At 41.4% G+C, this 22,777-nt stretch overlaps 1 protein-coding gene across 7 annotated transcripts in view; it reads right to left on the minus strand.

The window, feature by feature from the left end:
• MAD1L1 (mitotic arrest deficient 1 like 1) overlaps positions 1–22,777 on the minus strand; it is a 348,819-nt gene that overhangs the window by 282,392 nt on the left and 43,650 nt on the right. Inside the window, exon 1 of one of the 7 annotated variants that reach the window (XM_068207077.1) lies at positions 18,641–18,646. The exons of 5 other annotated variants lie outside the window; for them this stretch is intronic. The gene's annotated coding sequence lies outside the window, so the exon portion shown is untranslated. Of the gene's footprint in view, positions 1–14,231; positions 14,589–18,640; positions 18,647–22,777 lie in introns of those variants that run through there. One more of the 7 variants, XM_068207075.1, reaches the window with a different exon arrangement.

Below are 22,777 nucleotides of genomic sequence, written 5' to 3' on the forward strand. Positions count from 1 at the left end.
TAAAAAAATGTACCTGGAGTCACTTGGGGATATATCAAAAGTTAAATATGTCATCGATTGTGACACATCCATATTGGTCTTTCCCTCAACTACAGATCAGAGCATGAAATGCAGCATTCAAAACCTCAATAAATCAAGTAAAAGGATATGGAATGATCCCTACAGACCATGGGTCTGGTCTGGAATGCAAGAGGTCCTTGCCAGGCCTTTCATTTCCATGACAGGCATGGAAAACCGCAAAACCCCAGCTGCTGAAAGGAAAAGTATTATTCCAGAAAATGGGAAACACTGGTGAAAAGACAGTGTACAGAGGGCATCCACATGATTATCCCTTGGGAATGCAGGGTCAGGCCTCCCCTGGTGTCTTGTGCAGTTCCTGCTGAGACAAACAGCATGCTGGTGTTATAAAGCTTTTTTTTTTTTTTTAATGCCATCTGTACTACGCCAGGAAAAAATTAAGGAATCTCTTTTAGAAATGCCACAGAGAATTGAATATAATATTTCTTTAAATTTTAATGGAACATCAAAATGTTTGGGATTCCCCCCCTCCTCATATGGAAATCACAGTACATTGTTGGGAGGCAGGCTTTCATGGTAGTTCTATTATTAAGCCATCATGAAAAATGTATCAAAGACAGTTCCACAAAACTAGTATTTATTTTCTCAAAAGTGAAAATACAACACTAAAAAAAATCCCAACCTATCAGTGTAGAACCATGCAAAAACACAATCTAACAGAACATTAACAAATAAAACCCAAACTGGAAATGCTGTAGAAACAGAAAATCTGACAACCTTCAATAGATACATTCTCACAATATAAAAAATTGCACACATCTTAGCCCAGCTGTTACACCAGCCACTGACTTTCTGCCTGATCATTTTCCAGGCAACTCAACAGCTGGAGTGCCATGAAGGAATACCCTCATTTCTATACTAAAGTTAAAATATTAATTTCCAGAAGCCACTTTTGCTGTCTGGTGTTGAGGTATTTGGGGAGAACCAGTTTACAGGTGACCTCTCCTCCTCACAGGGATCACCTCAGTGTTCTCTGGACTCTCCTTGTGAACGATGCTCCTCACTTGTAGCAACCTTGAGCCAAGTCCTGCCTAAACCAGATGATGGAGTAAGCACTGCTGTGGGGTATTTTTCTCAAAAGCTTTGAGGCCTTCACCAGTGCCAAAACCCTTCCAGTGCTCCCAGGGTGTGATGTCATGATGCTTCACCTCTGACAATGCTAAAATTTTCATGACCTTGGAGCAGAAATCATTTCATTTTAAACCAAGATGGGGCAGAGACTGGCTAATCCTTGTGAGATACAAATCACAATCCAACCAGTGGGGAGAAGAGCTGCATCCACTGGTCTCCACTGCCAATGGTGAATAAAGTCATGTACTTTGATACCTGTGTGAAATGTATGTTTTCAGGGCATGTGTTCCTAGGAATTGCAACTAGGTCATGGAAGCTGGTACATCCACATTCCCCATCCCTGTGCTAGCAGCCCCTTGGGAGACACTAAATCTGCCCAGCCAAATCCTACATCATCCCATGTCTCCTGTGATGGAGCTTGGGCTGGATGAGGTCTCCTGACAGCAGCAGATACTCCCTGGGTGTGCCCATTTCCTACACTGCCTGCTCCACCTTCATCTAACAGGATCAAAACACATTCCATGAAGAAACCACAAGCTCCTGGGATAGGAAGGCTGGGAAGCAAGATGCCATATCTGCAACTATTCCTCCAGCTCACTGCCTGCATCCAAAGCAGCACTCTGGGGAAAGTGAGACAGGACCAGGCTGCCATGCTGGCTCTGAGGAGCTGCAGCTACAGCACTTTTATTGCAGAAACACCTCCCACATTCTCCCACATTTGGTTTATTAATAAGTCAATGAGACTTATTTACAGAACATATTGGTGACACCAGAGTTCCCAAATCTCCCGACACCCTCTGATCAGCAAGGGCTTTTATACCTTGCATGCTATAAATACATCATCTTAAAAATTAAATAACAAGAAACCCTTGAAAATTTTAGTGTGCTGGAAAATGATATTTCAAGAACACACCATCGAGTGCTAGCTTTATGGATGCTGTTAAGAAAACAGTTCTCATTCCTTTAAGGTTTTTTTCTCTTTTTTCCATCAGCATTTCTGTCACCCTCCTTTCACCCGGGACAAAGTACCAAACTGGGTTTGCCAGCACAATGCACACCCGTTCCTAAGCTTGGCTGTTCTCCTTAGGCACAAACAGCCTATAATCAAAAAGAAATAATAATCATAATACAAACAGCTGGATTCATATTCCCCTCTGCAGATTGCAAACCCATATATCTTCTGTACAAACAGAGGAACTCTGTATTTCTTACGGCTAAATGGTATTTGTGTAAAGAAGGATTGCTCCATGCTGGGCTGATGGGTTCACTTCTCTAGGGTATTATTTTGTAGTAACTCTTCTCTTACCACACCACCTTTTTTTCCTCCAGATGAGAAGAGGAAAGCACAATAACAAGGTAAACACAAATATTTCAAACTCAAATATTTAAGGGTCAAGCACAACTCCTATTTGTGCTTGTAAGATTAGGAAGTGCTGGCTTGCTACAGTGGCCCTTTCAGTTTATATCAGAAATGCTCTAAGTGATTGTTAATAATGTCATGACTTTGCTTCCTGAAATATTCATCCATCCTGCATTGTAGCCTCAGTTTGTAAATGACATTTGATTTTTAATTCTGCAAACCATACAAGCAGTGACTCTCACCCTATATTCCTCAATATTGAGCAGTGACTTAAAAACAAAAAGCCAATGGATGGCAGCTTGCAGTCATCAGTTCTCATTTCCTCAAACAGAGCACAGCCAGTCAGGCCACAGCACTAAATCCCTGCACAAACCCTTAAAGATAAGTCAGCAGCCACTGGGAGTTCAGATGAACTCAGTACAAATGATTTCTTCCTCTTCTGACAGCAAGTTGTCCTTTGATTCAGCATGAGAGAAGGTACACAAACAGCCTCACCCCACAACACAACTCGTGCACCAAGCAAATTAATTCTGTTTATTGTCTGAGTTCTGAGATTTTCTCTTCCTCCCTGCACCTTATCCCAATTAGCCTTTTCAGTTGTCAGCGTCCTGGGTGGCAAGTGGAAAATTCAGAATACTGAGGCATCACCAAAATGCTCTGCCAGAGCAGCAGCAGGCTGGCTGAAAACCCAAGCTGCTTGTAGGGAATATTGGTGTGGTCTTTGCAGCCCCAAAAAAGACAAGGCAGCCTACATGCCCCTTCAGATAAACCTGAGCTGGTAAATTAGTGCCAAGGAATCAAGGAACTGATTTTAAAATGCAACAAAATACTTGAGAAGAGCAGATAAACACGAGCACAAACACTCCTGGGGTGATGTAAACACTGTTACTTTAACTTCTTTTATTTGCCTTCTTTACACAACAACTAAAATACACGACTATCAACAAAGAAACCCCTGACTTTCCAGCTCAACACGTCTCCCTGTCTGTTTACAAGCACTGAATTATTCATGTTGTATAAGAGTATATACAGGAAGAGCTCCATGTATGTAGGAAAGCAGAGAATGTCAACTCCCAAGCATCAGAGCCTTTTCTTAGAAAACTATGAAAGAGAGTCACAAACTGTTTAAGCATCACAGATTTTCTGTAAAACTTCAGTCTCTAAATTACTTTGATACTTAAAAATTTACCTTATGTTCACAATCTGCTCTAATGCAAATCACATTACTCTGGGCTATAGCTCAATTTCATTTTTCTAAGCGAGGAGCTTTTATTGGCAGTGAAGCCTCTGAGAATGAAACTTGGCCTAATTAGATTGTTCACAGTGCCTTTCCTCCAGGAGCAGCACGTGCCATACCCCACAGCCATGGGACCTTGGTGTGTTTGCTGTCACTCCAAGGCAAGTTTCACTTCCACCACAGTGGATCATCCCCACGTTCCTGGACACGGGGCATTTTACGGCTCATGAGCCCCCAGGTCCTTGGGTTTTTCTCACAGAGCTCTGACAATGTTTGTAACTAACTCAGCTGTCAGCAGAACCCCCTCAGCACTGTGCCAAGAGCTCCAACCAATGCCAAGGATTTTATGTGGATTTTGGGGGGTGATAGGGAAAAAAACCCTTAAGCTGTTTTCTTGGAGGTTGGACTAGATGATCGCCATAAGTCCCTTCCAACTGCTGTCTTCTTGTAATGTATAAATTAACAAACTCTTGTCACCACTCCAAAACCATCCCACTACAAAGGCTTTTCAACACATCTCCCCTTAAAATTAGTCACCCAACAGTTACCCGCCCACTTTATTAAATTCCCTCTGCTCTGCAGTCAACTACAACTCAGCTACACAGTCAGAATGATAAACGCCCCAGAAAAGCACAGAAGAATCTGAGATACAATGCTTAATTTTGTTTGCTCCTTCGCCTGGAGCCACTTCCTACTCTGACACAATATCTGATATTGGCTCAGAAACCTCAGATTCCTCCAGGCCATTGCAGGGAGGCTCATTCGTGCACAGCCCTGACAGGGAACTGGAGAGAGCAAGTGAGGACTGTAAACAAACCACATCCTGTTTATGACAGTCAGCACAGAAGAGCCATTTCCCTCCTGCTTGGCACTTCCCAACGTGTCACTTGGCATCTCCTCGCTGTTTTGGAAGGAAAACTCATTAGAAAATTCATTTACTGCTAAGAAGTTCTTGTCCTGGAGGACTGCATTTCAAGTGGGAAGCATCAGAAAGGGATTGCAGCACATCCAGGGGGGTTGGGATGCTGGTGGAAATTGTCAATTTTCCAGGTAGAAGGAATCAGATGTTTCCACATGAAAATAAATGGGTGAGAAGCTGCAGCTCTTCACTGGCTCCTACCACAGTCTCCATGGCAGATGCTGTGTGCTCCTGAGGCCATTTCTAACTAATGGATCTTTCTAAGATGCATTTTAGTTGTATGACTATTCAACCCTCTCCCTCTCTACTAAAATATAGATGGCATAACACAAATTCACCTCCTACAGAACCGGCTATTGTTAGAATGCCCTTCTACAAACCTCAGCAGAAGCCTCTCAGAGAGAGGGGGGGAAAAACCCAGCACACATCTTATTGGTTTCCAAACGATTTTATCCAAAAAGCCCAAGGCTGGATTGAGTTTGGCAGGTAAAAAGTTGGAGTTTTCACTAACAAACTCTTTTATTCTTTCCATCAGGTAGCAGTAGCACAAAGGATGCAGATAATCAAGAATGTGAGAATACAGCTCTGGATCACATTGGACATGGGGCTAGGAGAAAGGAGCAGCAGCCCATAGTCCCAATCAGTCACAACAGTCCCTTCTGTACTTGTCTAAAGGTGCCTTGAAAATGGGAAATAATACCAGGAGAATGCTGCAAAAAAGGAGAAGAACTTACAGCTGACAATAGCAGTTTTCGAGATTGTTAAAAAAAATGTGAATTTGGGTAGGTTCAGTTTTTTAAATATACCTTAGAAGCAGATCTTTTCTACCAGGGTAGGCTTGGCAACTAGGAATGAGTGAAATTATGACATGGCATAATAGAAATTGAGGCCACAGCCCTGAAGTCAGTGCCAGCCCCACAGGAATAGGATCACCATGGCCATCCCATAGGATGGCAGCATGCCAGAGGTGAGGCAGCAAGGCAGAGGCAGCAACTCAAGTGACTCCACACAGCACTGAACAAGTCATTAGATTCCACAAGGCTTTAAGCAATTCCTCTGAAGTCATCTCTTAATAACATTTTTAAATTATCAAATGACTGTGTTGAGTCACTACAAGTTTATCATACAGTTCCTGGGCTAATTATTTCACTCTGGCACAAAGCAGACATGCAAAACAATGCTTTTAGTTTTGGTAAACATTCAATATTCCTTCAGCCTTATAATCATTTATCACATTGAAGTTCTTCTTCATAAAACCCAGAAACATTATGTTTAAATTTAGGGTAAACTGGGGGGTGAGAGCTATCAGTGAAGGAGCTGAAAAGTTACCATTCTTTAGACCTTATTGACACACCTTTCACAAGGTAATGCACAATTTACACAAATAGATTTATTTACAGTCTTTCCAGCTCATCATTAAGCAAAATCCTAGGACTGGAAAAATGAAGATCAAAGCCTACATACAATGAGTGCTTACACAAATTAGACCTAATGAGTTTCCATAGGAGGCACCTTAAATCTCCATAAAGCCAGGAAAGAAGAAAGAATCCCAAATATTACCAACAATACTGGAGAAAATGAAGATTGCAAATCTGGCACTTTGGCCAAAGAAACTTCGCACTTTGGCCAAAGAAACTACATTAAAAAAGTGAAATCTGTAGCAGATGTGTCTACACAGACACACCACACACACACAAAATTATATCAAAGATTGAGAATAAACAGCAGCTGGGTCAGAAGGTGTCAGAGCAGGAGAAATGGAGCAGTTCAGGAGGAAAGGCCAGTCTGGGATCTAAAGACAGGAATATCAGATGGACAAATGAAAGACATGAAGACCCAGCACATCATCAGTATCCATTTCCTCTATGAAATACTTAAAAATAGCAGTAAGTTTGCCACAATACCACATCTTAAGCACTGCTGCAAACTCAGAAAATTCTTTCTGAAGTTATCCTGGGCAAAGAAGAGGCTGTGGAAGAGCAATTAATTATGTTCCAGACTGGGTTCAGCTGCCTGCAGGGAGTCGACAGATCCCCCTGCTCCTGTACCACTGCAAGTAACAAATCAAGTGCCTGGCTCTGCTCCCACACAGGAAGCAAATCTGTTTACAATCCTGGAATAAATAAATAAATGAAACTCAACACTAGTTAACACCTAAAGTTTTCCTCAGTGCACAGAATAAAGAGCAGAGGAGTGAAATGCCAATTGCAGCAGTCACACTCCATTAAAAGAAGAAACCGAGGCAGGGTCTGAGGTCTGTGTGCAGCAGAAATGTGCCAGCAATGCACAAACAAGGAAATATCTGATATAAACAGGCATTTCTCAAAGGCAAGAGGGACACAGGCAGAGCAATAATGTGCATCTGACATGAGAAAGGTTTGACTGAAATTAGTTCATCGCTGTACAAAAGCTAACTAGCACCAAGCTGTTCCAGGCACTGAACAACAGAACTGGAGACCTGATGTGTCTGTATGAAACACTGTGTATTTAAAGATAGTTACAATCTGGATCTTCAGAAAAAAGGGCATTTACTTTCACTGAGGTCAGTTCTGCACTGCATTGATCCAATCCACTCTGGACTTGGTCTGCTAAATGCCAGCTTTTGATGCAGCTGGGCTGCTGCAATCGTCCAGGGAATACACAAAGCCATTAAGTACATACCTCCTGCATTGTTATTTTTACCCAAAAACAGAAACAAAGGCTTAATTTATACAAGGCCTTCCCATCTGGCAAAGAAAGGTACAACCTTTGAAGGAAAAAAGAAAGGAGAAATATCAAATTGCTCTTTTTATCATAAACAACCTTTGGAATCATTTGGCAACGAGTCAGTTCTGGACTTCTTCAATCCTGTGAGAGAGATTAAAAAGGAATAAAAATAACCTGAATTAACTATATAGGATTATTGAAATCCAGCAATCTCTTGGGAGTTGAGCTTTGGGCTCAGAAGAGGTACAAACAAACTCAGCCCTGAACACCAACATTAGAAAAACTCTCTTACAAAGCAAAAGATAAAAAGCAACAACTCTCCAGAGAAGAACAACTGAGTCTGAATTTAGCCAGTGCTACCATTACCATCCATCAGCCTCTCAACCTGAGGGAAACAGAGAGCAATACAATAAATATGTCAATGTTTACTGAGCATTTGAAGACCTGTATGTTCTTGGGATGCAAAATGAATCTCTACTGCTTGGTCAGCTTATTTAAAATATTTAAACTCTGTCTCACCTGCCTCATTTGTAAAAGAACTTCTGCCAGATATGGGATTTCAACACTCAAAGCAGTTAAACAACTAACAACCACCAAGCTGTACTTACCAGAGTCCACTCAGCAAGGCTTATCATTCCTTTCTGTTTTCCCCTACTACCTGCTTTTTTATACCTAGTTGTTTGCTACAGCTTGAATGAAATCACATTTCAAACTAATTAAGATATTAACTCTTTTGTGGATTTGTTTTGCAGCTGAAACAATACCTCTTGTCTCTGATGGACTCAGGGTAATAACGAGCCAAAGAGTAACAGAACTACCCCAGAGATAAAATTTAATGTCTTTAGATCTATAACACAATATTAAGGAAAACTAATACAGAAGAGAGTCAGCCTGCAGCTGTGTGATGTACAGGACCTTCCCTCATTTTTGTGGGACCAATTCTTTCTCCAGTGAAATTGAAAGGTGATCAAGGTAGACACAGACAAGTACTTGACTCCTTTGGTTAAACAGCTTGAGCAAAACACACTCATTCTACTCCCACTTTTCTGAAACAAATTAGATGTGAATAATTGAATAAGGGTAAAGAAAATCCGGCTCAGTAGTGACAGTGCTGTTTGAATGTCCATCTTGGAGCACTCCCACTGCAGTGACTCAACAGGGGAACACCTTCACATGAAAAATGCTTTCATAGGTCTGCTTTCCAACAAAAAGTCTATTCCATTAGAAAACCTCTCTTCTTAGATCCAAGTGAGAAAGGCCAGCACACATGGACCTGAGTATCTTCTGGTACATAAAGAGCACATCTGCACAGATCACGTTTTACTTGCTGGTTCCCAAGGATTCTGTGTTTGCCCTAGACACCACTTCAAGAAATACATCTTATTGTTTTGGAGATTCATCTAATTTAATAGCTTATTACATTTCACAAATTGCTTTTCTGGGTAGAAGTGATTAATAGATACACTTGTAGGTATCCTCCTCCAGAAGTTTTCCAACAGAACATTTAGAATAAACAGAACAGCACTTTCATGGCTTTCCAAATTAGTGCTTCTCCCCCCCCCATAAAACAGTAAAAGTTCTCTTCAAAGGTAACATTTCAATCTCCAACAGGTGAGCACACATTCAAGAGCTACCGCAAGAGCTCTACAGCCTTTTTCTTTTTTGAACAGAACTGTATCTGACATTAACAAAGCCATATATGTTATGGCAATACTTGGCAGTATTCAGCACATTTCTAAGGGAACATACTGATTTTTTAAAAGTCAGCAGTGAAAACTAGAGGTTATTTTTGGTTGCTGGCATGTAGCTCAGCCCTAGCTTCTTGTCACTTTAGCTCCTCATTCTGCCACACAGAGCAGGTGGATCCCAGTGGCACCAGTGAAAAAAACAGAAACTCTGGGATTGCCTCAGAGAAGCGAGACAAGCACAAGGGATGCCAAAGGCAGGGAGGTCACAGAAGAGGGAATATTTACCAGAAATTACAAACGAGCAAGAGGAACTGCAAGATTTTAGTTATTAATTTGAAATCAAACTCAGTCAATCCCAATCACAGGGCTCTCTGAAAGATCAAACCTTACTTTCTTCAATGCCTGAACTTCTCCTCTCTTGCTTCTGTCCATGTATCAGTCCCTTGGTGACATTTCTAACACTCTTACTTGGAATAGAAAGCAGATGTTAAACATCCCAGCTGCAACCACAACTTTGATGTGGTGAAGCAGGCCGTGCAGGCAGGGATGAAATGGCCATTTAGAGCCAAAGAAAAAGGAACGTTAAAGATATGAGTTAAAGCCAAAGGAATTCAGTTCAAAAATATAGAGTAAATTGAGTCAACCCACTGCGATAGTCTTTTGCAATTTTCTGCTGCAAAGTTCTTTATAATTAGCACAACACCAAGCATGTTAATCCTCAGAAAAATCAATGGATTCAACTTTGGAAGACACAAAGTTAAATTCTCCATACTGAAATGTCTCTCTTTAGCTCCATAGTCATTAAGAAAAAGAGGTTTTAAGAAAATCAATTACGGTCTTAACCTGCTCAGTCACAGAATGCATTTCAGGAGAGAAATACAAGTCTTTTTGAACAGCTGTTATTGAGCCCTTCCAGGCAGCCTTCTCTGACCACGTTAAATTACCTTATGCAAACACACACCATCAGATTCTCCTGTAATCCACAAAGCCACCTACCTAGCAAAGCCAAATTTCCTTTGGACTGTGGTTGCACATCTAATTCCTCCCCTGTAGTAATAAATCAAATGTCCTCCCACACCACCCTCATCAGCCCTACATTGCCCACACTTCCTCTCCCCACACTTTCTCTCCGAATCCTGTTCCTTATGAAAGTGTGGGCTACAGAACACACCCCCCTTCTCCCTGCCACTGTCAAACTAAACAGAGCAAACCAGCTGTCTCTGCATTTGGCTGGAGTGAAAGCCATATCCTTGCTCCTTCCTTTGCACAAAACTCCCTGGCTTTAAATGACCTGTTCCCCTCTGGTGTGATCAAGGTAGCCAGAGGCTGAGCAAGGAGGGTCAGAGGCCAATGAACATCCAAACTCAAAGCCTAATGAAACTACTCCAAAAAGAAATTTTTCTTCTGTTCTTAAATAAAGAAATTTAAATTTTAAATAAAGAAATTTTAATAAAGAAATTGAAATTTTTCTTCTGTTTTTAAATAAAGAAGCTGGTCTGAGACCCTAGGAAGTATCTGCAACAATTCCATCCATTCAATGCAAATACCTCAACATCTCTGCATCTGTTTGTAAAAATTGGATGGGTATTAAATGGGTATTAAAACTAAAGTCTAGGACAAAAAAGTTCTCTCATCCATTCTAAACAGAAAGGTTAAAATCCCTGTCATCTACAAAGCACCCTGGGCTAGTGGAAGGTGTCCCTGCCCATGGCAGGGAGTTGGAACAAGATGATCTTTGAGGTCCCTTCCAACCCAAACCTTTTTGGGATTTTATGCTTTACCAAAACTTTGATCTCATATTATCTGGAAACAAAGGCAGTGATCTCAGCATGACATTCCAAAACCAGATTGGAGACTGTCCATGCAAATGAACATGCACCATGTCTTCTCTTGGAAGACACTGACAGATGGATAATCCAGTTAATTAACAAAAGGACAGAAAAGCTTTGCACAGTTAAATGCCCCATTCAAATTCCATCATGATTAACAGCTCAACTGTCAGGGTACCTCACAGCAGAATGTCACTTCCAGCATCTCTTTGGCAGAGACTTAAAAAATCAAATATCTGTGTGGTCCCAGTCAATGGAATAGTTAAATGAGAACCTCACACAAGTTCCCCCCTCCATGTCTGAACTTGTTCACACCTCAAAAACTGATAACTGATAATAGCCCTGAAAATAAACCTGATCACAACATTCTTCCTCAATATTTTATAAGAATAGCCGGTGTTTGGCCATGATCAAAGATTTCAACAGAAATCACTAATCTTTGTGGGTTTTTTTCCTAAAGAACTCGCTTCTTCCAGCTCTCCTGACCAAACTGTGATTATCAGCCGATCTGCACCTTGTCATGTAACATCTGGTAAAGACAAGACACCAGAACTAAGTATTCATAATAATCCCATTCATAGCACACATCTGAAATGTGACTGTCCATGCAAACTCCAGCCCAGGCTGCAAATCCTCCATTCTGAACTCACCATTTCTGCTGGCCCCAAAGTGACCTGATCTCCAGCCAATAAAACCTCCATCTGCCTACCAAATCTTCCTGCTGCCACATTAAGTGTGATGTTCCTCACTGGAGAACAGGCTGGAGCTTTCTACTGTCTCTCTAACTATGTCCCTCACCAGTGGATTTCATCTTTCCAGAAAACCAGGCAGAAATACATTTTTTGCATGCCTAGGTATTAGGATTTTAAACTGAAGAAAAATGGCATTTGAAGCAGGCAGAGAAGGAAGTTGCCTTTGTTTCCTTTCTCCTGAGAAGGTTACAAATGACAGGTCACTTCTAGGCAACTCTTTAGCTTATGCCATTATTTGCCTCTAGCATGGGTTTAATATTTTGACCTGCAGTGCACTAAATTGTGCTTTTTCTTCTTCTAGATCTACCCAAGTCCAGTACAAAAGCAGAACTTCATGAGTCAAACCAGGCAGGGCTCCTTTAGAAATCCATGTAGATGCCCATTTTAAAAGAACATTAAAATGCCACAAACATTAATCAGATGAAAATTGCCGAACATCCTTCTCATTAAAAAGAGCTCCCAAACAAAAGGAGAACTGAAAACTTGGTCCGGGAAACAGCCCTTGCCATTTTCCCCCCATACCTACAGCACAAATCCATGCATAATTAACTTGGTCTAAGCACTCTCATTCATTTCTAGCTTTCCAATATTTAACTAAACTACTCAATTTTCAATTGTCAGCCCACCTAAATAACTTTGCCAGCAGCACAGCTCATCTCTTTCATAATTATAAGAGATATGAAGAGTCTCCTTTCATCTTCCAGTGAACATGTATTTAGCTGGTTTCCAAATACCTGCTGCAATTTGTTATCCAGGGCTGCTTCTTGTCCCTGGCAGTCTCCTTTCTGTAATTCAGTGGCTTTCTAAGGATCCACCAATGTCCTGTCCAGTGGTAGCATAGAACTTATTTTAAGATGATCTACTTGTTTCCTGGTACCAATGAAAGTGTTTCTTCAGCCTTTCAAACTACTGCTACATATCAGCAGAGTTTTTTTGAACCACTGAACATAAGAACATCTAAAATCTTTTCTCTTCATTTGAATGTACACCCAGAATATCCTTCCAGCAGGCTCCTTACTAACAGCTGCTTTAAAATTCTAGAATACACACTCCATTTATTAAGTAGCTTAAATGATCTACAGCCTTTTGAGGCTGGGTGAACTATTATTGCTCAGTCAGAACTTGTTCTGCCTTCCATTTCCAATCACCTTCAAGTTTAAATTTCACTCAACACACTCATTTCCAATTTTAATATGGCCAAATCAAGGGAGTATATGGATGTAGTAGTATTAATAAAAATGGAGAGACTCTTCTCTAATGGTGTGATCAACTAATCAAACCAAAACTTGTAAAGCCAACATAATGAAACATTATAACAGCATTATAAAAGACAACAACCCATCTTTCAGCATTTGACAGCACTGAGGAAAACTAACTACTAATAACACATCACACCAAAAAAAGAAAACATGTTTTTATTGAAAAAGAGTTTATTGCTCCTGGTCAGTGTCTTTCTCCTGTCAGCACATTGAGTGGTTTGTTAGCTATTAACTCTCCTGTGTGTTCACCCTTAATGCTGTATTTCTTATCTTACAAACCCTATTGACATAAAATCTCTCTCCACTTTGTACCGAGTCTGTCTTCCACTTCTGCCCTATTAACTCATGTCAATACAGCAAAGGGAGCAAAAGAAAGCAGCAAAGTCAATACCCATCCATCACATTTTTGTGCAGCTGCTGCAGTGAAGAGGAACACATGACAAAGAAGTGACTGCACAGGTCAGAAATTCACCTGCCCAATTAATATGGAGCACCCCAAATATTCAGAGCAAAGATCACATGCTGAAGCAGAAGCTGCTCTATCTCCACTGTGCTTTTGCAAATAAAATTCTCTCACAAGGCATGCAGTCCTTGTTTTAGGGAAATTACAAGCTGTGGTGGGATTTGCTAGATAGTCCCACTTCTTTCCTGTGCTTTTCCTGCCCTTTTTGCAATTGCATTTCTCTTACTAAATCACAAAGTACCTCTGGGAATAAAGGAAGGCATCATCACTGAACACTTAACTGGACAGGATGATCTCTTTTCTCCGCCAATCCCTGCAACAGCAGGAACACTAGAGAACTGAATTCAGAACAAAGAAGAAAGCATTTATCAGACAGAATAGCAGAGATTAAAGCATTTCTCCCTCTGATTGAATGACCACAGTATCACATGCCCTCTGCTCCTGCTGCTGCAGAGGAAGTGATTGAGCTCTGGCACAGGGGCCTTGCTGAGTGAGGAAGGGGGCAAATCCTCTCACCAGAATTTTAATTTCTTGCTCCTGGAACCAGGAAATCATTACCCAATGCAGCAGAGAAATGAATGCTACGTCACGTCCAATGGTCTCCCTGCTGGCAATCTCTACGTGAGAGAGTTCATTTCAAAGAGACTGGAAAAGGTATTGCAGACCTTTAAGTTACATGGACCCACGAAGGGCTGAAAGAACTAAGAGACAAAAAGAAATGAAAAATAGAAAAAATGAAATTATTGTGAATACAATTTAAAGACAGATGGAAAGAGCCCAAGTGAAATCTGTGATTTCCACTGTGGAGCAGTAAAACACATTAATTCATCTTGCCAAAATACTTGCTGCAAAAGATATTATTTTAGTACCTTTTACACACTCCTGGGCTGTACTCAGTTGAGGTCTCTCAATTTCCAAGCCTTATTTCTCCTTTCCAGTGGACAATGTTGGGGGTGCCAGGAAGAGAAAAAGGTTAAGACTCCAAATGCTGGATTGATTCCCATATGAAGAGCCTTGTGCCTCTGTTGCATATAAGTAGTGATATTAGAAAAGAAAGGTCTTATAAAATGTGGTTGAAGCCCTGCAACTCAAGCTAAGTTAGCAGTAGCTTATAGGTTCCCGTGCAAAACAACCTTGGGAATGAACAGTCAGTTAACACAACCATCTATTCTGGTAAGAAAAGTAAGTCTGCACCTGCATAAACAATAGATCTGTCCTGTGAGAATCCACAAAGGAAAAATGTAAACACCTGAGTCTTAGCACGTACACACAAAATAGCCTTTAATCAATGAATTAGGTAGCAAGAATACTATTAGCTAATCAGAGTGACACACAGGTCTGTGAAAACTGTGTAAAATAAGTTATGTAAATAAAGAATGGGCTTTTTCCTAGATAAAGAAACTGAGTCCCAGCTAATTATTATTCCGACATGCCTCCTCTCCAATTCATGCTTTTCTGTGCTGAGCAGAGCCCACCTTTGCACCGGGACGGGCCAGAGGCACAGCTTTCCAATTTTCTTTTTGATTTCTTTTTTTCCTGCTGCAGAAATCAAAAAACAGTGGGAAAGTAATGCAGATTAAAAAAAAATAAAAAGTCAGACATCCAGATATTTGTTTGGATGCAGACAAAGCTGAATGAGTGATGGGATACCTGTTTTGAAAACTCCAAAACAAATCTGTGCTGGCTCCCAGAATGAATAAATGGATGCTATAAATGAATTATTAAAATAAATTTATTTAATGTGGTTCTGTGTCCAAGTTCTCTGACAATTAGATCATTTGCACAAACAAAAAGCAGACTGATTTATCACAGCCATTACTGCCAGCCTGTAAAGTGGTTCAAGTTTACATTGAGGTTTCTGGTTAGTGGGCAGAAGACTCCAATGTGCCATCTGTGCCTCAGATGGACACTGTGTTCCAACCCATCCTGCTTCTGTGACATCTTAGACAAACAGGTCTATCTAATAATTCTGATGGATTAAGGGGCTTTTTGTTTGGGTCTTCTACATGGAAGCAGCAAAACAAATTCTCCCTGTTGTTATATGGTATAAAGGATCCAAACAAGTGTGCTCAGCCTCTGGCTCCTCTGTGGCTCCCAGGCTGGGCTGAATGTGAAGGTTGGTGTAAAGCAGCTGCTGAGATGCAAGCTCAGGATTGGGAACTGAAGCTGTCACTTGCAGAAACCATCATAAACATTTTACAGGAACATTTACCAACTGTTAAGCCTTGATGAAATCAGAACAGACAAAACCACAGGCATCAGTTCTCAAACAGTTTTAATGTCAAAAGGTATTAAATGAAGCTGTGACCCATGTGGAGATCAGACACCAGCCCTGCCACTCAGAAGGAAGTTTCAAAGCCAAATGCTCAACAGTTAAGAAATGTCAAACACATCCATGGAACCATCCCCCAGTAACTCCCTACCTTCCCACGCTATTTTAGCTTTTAATGCAGCAGGAGTAATTAACCTCCTGGAAGCAGATGTATGAAATCATAAAGACTTATGGGTTGCAGGTAGAATAATTGCAATTAACAGATAAACTAGAGCTGCTCCTCAGCATTCAGCTGGGAAGTTTCCCAGCTACACCACATTGTACCCACATATATTAAATATATATATATATATATATGTGTGTGTGTGTGTGTGTGTGTGTACATCTATACAGTGTTCAGAACTTGCTGAACCTTTTTATGAAAAAGAAAGAAACAGCCTCCCTCCTCTCCTCACATTTGGATCGATGTCTCAAAGCATAAACCAGCTGCTCAGATGAAAGGAAAATGAAGAAATTTTTAACAATGAAATTCATTCTCATCTGTGACAGGTTGGGGCTTTTCATTTCTGCACTGGCTTCACAAAGCAGATGATCCTGGAGATGCAGTTTAAGCCTTTCAGTAACTTGCAAGCATCCTCCCTGAGCTAAATGCATCACTGCAGTGGACACTACACTCATTTCTTAATTTTTATGACCTACTATATTAAAACCAGTTTAAATGTAATAAAGTCTGCAACATTTACAGCTACAAAATATGGGAAGGCCATAAAATTAGCCAAGCATAAAAGTAAGGGAGTCTTAACCATCCTCTGCTCACTTTCCAGTGACAATATACACAGAATTGGCATGGACTACAAAATCAAAAGGAATGTGAATTTAAATTAGAATTCTAACAACCTTTTCTCCTTCCTGCTAGGGGCTCAAGGGACATTAACACACACAGACTCACTCTTCTGCATTGTTTCCTCAGGTTTTCATTCTCACTTTCTGAAATTTGTTTATCAAAGTGGTGATCTGAAATATTGATGATTTACTTTCATACACGGCTTCACTCAGCTGCAGCTGGTTTAGCAGTAATGACACTTTTTCTCTTCACACTCCACCCCTTTTCTGCAGAAGCTGGAGTCTAAAAATGTAATTTTAGGAACCACAGAATATCCTGAGTTGGAAGCAACTGACAAGGACCAATGAGTCCAACTCCTGGCCCTGCACAGACATCAATCCCACCCTGTGCATCCCTGAGAGTTGTCCAGACATTCCTGGAGCTCTGGCAGCCTTGGGGCTGTGACCATTCCCTGGGGAGCCTGTTCAGTGTCTCAGCACCTTCTGGGAGAAGAACATTTTCCTGATATCCACCCCTAAGCTCCCTTGACAGAGCTCCAGCCATTCCCTGGGTCCTGTCCCTGCTCAAAGGGAGCAGAGACTGGGGCTGTCCCTGTGCTGTCACTCGAGAGGAGCTGCAGCCCCAATGAGTTTCCCCTCAGTCCCTTCTTCTCCAGCTGAATAAACCAAGAGTCCTCAGCCACTCCTTGCATGGCTTCTCCTACAGACCTTTCACCATCTTCACAGGTTGCTCTCTATTTTTCCCTCACTACATACCTTTAAAATGTGTAATGCAAACCAGCAAATCCACAACAAAGCAAGATTTTGAGTGTCATAACATATCCCAAAGTGCCAAAACAAAGCTGTTCTCACAACTCTTCCTGTCTCTCTGTCATTCCAACAGTGCAAGCATGGACTGTGCAGGGAATTTAGGCAACATCTCTGCATAGTAGTCTATTCCAGGATCATGGAATATTGCCAGTTTCTTCTTTTCTTTAGGAGGGTTCCCACTGTTTTCTTAATAGGATGCTATTTGATGAATGGGCTACAAAGCTGATTGAAGCAAAACAAAATTTACCTGCTTCCTCTCATGTTTATATTTGAAAGAATTTCAAAAAATCAGTTTGGGGCATAGGCAAAAGCTTTAGTATTTGCAAGTGACATGAATTGCTCTTTGAGAAAGCCCTGCACAAGCAGTGACAAAGACATGCTCTGGTAAATTCTGTCACAAGGTTTGTTAACTCCCACCAGCCAGAGGACAGATTGTGCTGACTTGCTTAACATTACACACAAGTCCTGGGTTAAAATCACTGCCCAGAACAAAATTGCTTCCAAAGGTCCACTGAGTTTTGAATGTTTCTGCAGTCCTGTCTTGCAGAGGTCTCTCAATTTCCATCCAGCCTCTCCCTCATCCTCTTTACCTGAAGCAGCTCTAACACATTAAAAAGCACCACATCATTGACCACAAGCAGTAACACATATCCTTGGGCACACTTGGGGAGAACATAAATAACATTTACTGTACTTCAGAGAGGCTCCAGTCTAGGTCAGTTGTAAAAACACAGTAGACACACATTGCTTACACCATCAGCCTCTTTCTAAGAAAAGCATTTTTACAAGCCCTGGTTCATCTCTGCTGCAGGACATCTGTTGGTCCCAAATTTTCTGCACTCCAGCTGACCGCCACATAAGCCTCTCCTGACACAGTGATGAGTACTCAGTGGCATAAATCCCAGTATGGGAATATGTACAGGGGTCTGTATTGGTAACAATCAGCCAAGTACCACGGATTTTATATGTCCAGATCTCCCATGTTTCAAGAATGTGCTTCAGTATCTTACAGCAGAGCCAATGACGATTGTCTGCTTCTTTGAAGTAAGGTAACTAGAGAAGGAACTTATTCTTTAAAAGTGCTGTGAAAAAACATGAATTAAAAAGTAGCTTGACTGATCAAACATGGTACCATCTACACCGAGTCCTTGGCTTGATTCACTTCTTTAAGGACAAGAGGAACTTCTTCAAAGCCTGGACACGTTAACAAAAGATGCCACTCACTTTATTTTTAAAACATCAAAACCAATGAAGTCTGAGGCTGTCTGACCAGGACTGCTGGGTTTGCAAGGAGAAGAACACAGAAATTTCTGTCAGCCTCAATGACAGCTACATTATCCATGGGAGCTGTAACAACTCTGCTCTCTCTTGCTCAGTTCTCATTCAGGAATTAGACAACTGTCTCCAGAGGATGGGAAAGGAGAAACTACCAAAACTTCATCCAGTCTCACTCTCCTGTGTTCAGTTCAAGACCTTCAGCATTCATTCAGGGAAGATGTGAGGTATTTATTTCAACACCACATTAAAAAGTCCAAATTAAAATCTTGCAAAAACTGAGGAATTTCTGCATTATATGTGGCTTATATGTCTGAAACAAGGCCCACAGTTCATCATTCATAACTTTGCCACCGAGTCACAGATTTCCAAGGGAGTCAGAATGAATTTCTAGTCTCCTGTGCCTTGAAGTATTCATTAATACTTCTGTAAGTTCAAGAATGTCCCTCTTCCTTGTTTATACGCAGAGTCCTCACCTTCAAGCAGCAGCTTGGTGAGATGACACAGCCTGGGTGCTCATCTTCTCCACCAGGAAAAGCTCTCCCTGCAGTTCAGAACAAGCCTGTTATGAAGTTCTTCTGAGAAAGGGCACGTTCTACAGACAGCAGACCTGCATTCTGCTTTGAGGAGATGACTGGAATGCATTTTCTCTCTGCATAAAGGCATTTCCTTGGAGGCATCAGCAATCCATGTAAATGAAAGGTTTCCAAAAGGTCACTGGCAATATAAAATGTAATTAGCTTAAAAACAACAAGTATTTTTAGGCACTACTCTGCCCCAGGTTATCTTACTGTTACTTGGGTTTTTATAATCACAGTTATTATCAGCATTTCTTCCCCCTTTTGGAAGTAATCAGGAAAGAAAAAATCTGACAAATACACTGTTAAAAGTCATCATGTCACTCTCAAATAGGCAAGCTAGAGACTTACCGCCCATGGCTGTGCACAAACTGCACATCATGATTCAAGGTAACACAGCAGCAGGTGCACTTGTATTAACAGGACACAATTTAAAAAAATAAACAAGTTAATTATGCTACTGTTAAGTCCATAATTGACAGCAGATTTTGCCATGAGCACCAACACCCCACTTGGTATCTGCAGCTGGCCTTTCCCAGAGTCAGCAGAGCCCACAGCACTCACAGCAGGGCTCAGGGAACAGTGACCGATCCTAGAAAGTGTTTGGACAAACAAAGCAAAACTCATTCAGCAGTCACTGTATTGGCAGTTCAGACTTGCTGCTGCACCCGAGTGCCCAGAGGAGATAAGTCAAACAATATAGCAAAATTATTTTATTGACAGTTTAGGAAACAGTATTTTTGGCTAATATAAAATTGAAGTTCTAGTCCCTTAACTGCAAGGCTGACACCCCAGTGCTGAGTCAGTGAAGCACAGAATTTACTGGGATGTGCCTCCAATAAAAACATGACACACACTATTTGCTTTCAAGTTCCTTCTAAAAGGAAAAAAATCATTCTGCTGATGGTTTGTCTTCTCCAAGTACCCAAATCCTGCTATCAGAACAAATTGGATAGTCTCTTTCTCAGGGGTGCTAACAGCCCTTTCATCTCCTCTGATTCCTGTCCCAAGTGTGCCCACTACCTTCTCTCTCAAATTGCCCAATTGATGAATCAAGTTAAACTCAGAGCAATTGTTCTCAACCTGCATTTAGCTGGAAGGCTTTTCCCTCTCCATCAGATGTGAGCGTTGGCCGTGTGCCCACACGTGTGTGTCTGCTAATCCTATCACTGGGGCTAATAAAAGGTATCACTGCTCCTCACAAACCTGGCTCTGCACATTCTTCTGTGAATCATCAAAATGCACTCTGACTTCAACGAGCTCTGATTCCCACACCAGAGCAAGATTTGTAGAATGAAAAGCAAGGCCTAAGACCCAGATGAGCTAGTTGAACTCAGGAAATTGGGAGTGTGACACAGCCAGACAACCTGTGCTGCAATTCTATCCCTGGTGGCACAGGATTTAACAGGAGGAGATGGGAGCGGCCCTGCTCCACGCTCCCAGCTACCACAGAAAGAGCAACCAAGTGAATTCAGTCTTGCTCTTTAAGTAGATAAAGATGCATCAACATAAATGATACTTTTGGTTTTAAAAGGTCAATTAATGTATTGTCCCATTAATTTTCACCTCTAATGCAAGATGCACAAAGAGGGACTTTTTCATTAGGATAATCCATGGAAAATGTGCTGCTTTGTCAGTAGAGTCCCACTAAAAAACAACCTCACAGCTTTTTTTTTTTTAAAGCATATACTCTATATTATTAATTGTAGATGCTTTGGACTCTATGTACTGCAACTGCCATAGGCTAGATCTGATAATCTCTTATTTGTACAGTCAGAAAGGGACACATTTTGGTTTATTTCCATAAATATTTCAAAAGCTTTCTCTGGCTGAGAAACAGAGAGCCTCTTCAGTAGTTATTCCAGTCATAAGAATTTGATTGTTGTTGCTTGAATAAAAGGAAAGCTTGGGGGATTTGTTGTGGGGGTTTTGATGGGATTCTTTTTGTGTGTGTTTTTTGTTACTGATTTCCATCTCTTAACAGTGAGAACATATTTTAAAAGTTATTAGTATGGACATGGTCTTAAATATTGAAAATATGCAAAAACAGCCCATACATAAAATAATGACAAGGAAATTACATTTTGCTGGAACACTGTTCTGAACTCTAACAGAGCACCATGCCCCAGCTTTCTTGCTGACCATTCAGCCCCAACAGCCCTCTGAATGTCACATCCCACCACAGTTGAAGGGAAAACCAAAACAAAAACAAGTCACCAGCAACAAAGTAACTGGACCAGTAGGATGCATCCCTTCCGAACCCATCTCTAACTCCTTCCTAAGGAGGGACACATCCCTGCAACAGAATGACTGCACTGAGAAATTGTCAACATTTCTTCTGAACAAGGGCATGTCTGAGCCACTATTTCCCTTCTGTGATGCCTATGCAAGAACTAAGCAATTGGTCTGACTTTGGGGATTTAAATATTGACCAAAAAATTGTTTTCAATACATTTCCTTCAACAAGAAATCTTGTGGACAAGGCTGGAGAAAGGAGGAATTGCCAGCAAGGCATGAACACAGCCAAGATCTTTCCAATATCTAACATAAGACTTTATCAGCACCATTTTCTAAGAAGGCCTTGCCTTGACTCCTCCAAACCAACTTCTCCTTCCTTAACCAGATGCCTCAAATGTATCTGATGCTTCACCAAAGCTGCACCAGAGCTGCAGCAAAAGGTACAGCTGGGCCAGGAAGGTGCCCCGAGGGTTGGAGCACCTCACCTACAAGGACAGGCTGAGAGAGCTGGGGTTCTTCAGCCTGGAGAAGAGAAGGCTCTGGGGAGACCTTATTGTGGCCCTCAGGTGCCTAAAGGGAGCTTATGAAAAGGAGGGAGAGGGACCTTTTATACAGGTAGAAAGTGGTAAGACCTGGGGCAATGGTTTTAAACTGGCAGAGGCAGGTTTAGATCCAATGTTAGGAAGAAATTCTTTAGTCAGAGGGTGGTAAAGCACTGGAACAGGCTGCCCAGAGAGGCAGTGGATGTCTCATCCCTGGAAGTGTTCAAGGCCAGGCTGAATGGCAACCTGAGCAACCTGGTCTAGTGAGTGGCATCCCTGCCCATGGCAGTGGGTTGGAAATGTGATTTTTAAGGTCCCTTCCAACCCAAACCATTCTGCAATTCTGTGATTCAAGCTCTCCACAGGAAGAGTTTCTGAGACAGGCATATTCACATCAAGATGTTCTACAGCTTCTTCTTTTCCTTTCACTTGTAACATTTTTCAGCTAATTGGCTTGAGAATTTATAATGCTGCTGACAGCAGCCTGGCTGTGCGGGGCAGAGGAGGTGGAGGAGGAGGGGAGGGAAGGCAGAGCAGCTGCCAAGGCTGCCGGCACCATCTCCTGTTCTCAGCCAGTTACTGCAAAGCCCCAGCCCGGGATGCTGATGCTCAGCCAGGCAGCTCAGGGTATCTTATGCTTAGAAATATCACAAGACAACTTAGGAGGTTTTATGCAGACTCCAGAAAAAGCAGGAATCCAAATATGAAGTGCAGCTAAAACCACCGAATTTTGAAAAGAAGCAAATTAAGCAGCGAGGGGGGGTGGAAATGTAATTACAGCAGAAAAAAACTGTGTTTCACCATTAGCATTGCACAATAAGAAGGTTTGTCAGGCACCGGTTTAGCCTACACATGTT

The sequence above is a fragment of the Anomalospiza imberbis genome, chromosome 16, assembly GCF_031753505.1.
Source record: "Anomalospiza imberbis isolate Cuckoo-Finch-1a 21T00152 chromosome 16, ASM3175350v1, whole genome shotgun sequence".
NCBI lineage: Eukaryota > Metazoa > Chordata > Aves > Passeriformes > Viduidae > Anomalospiza > Anomalospiza imberbis.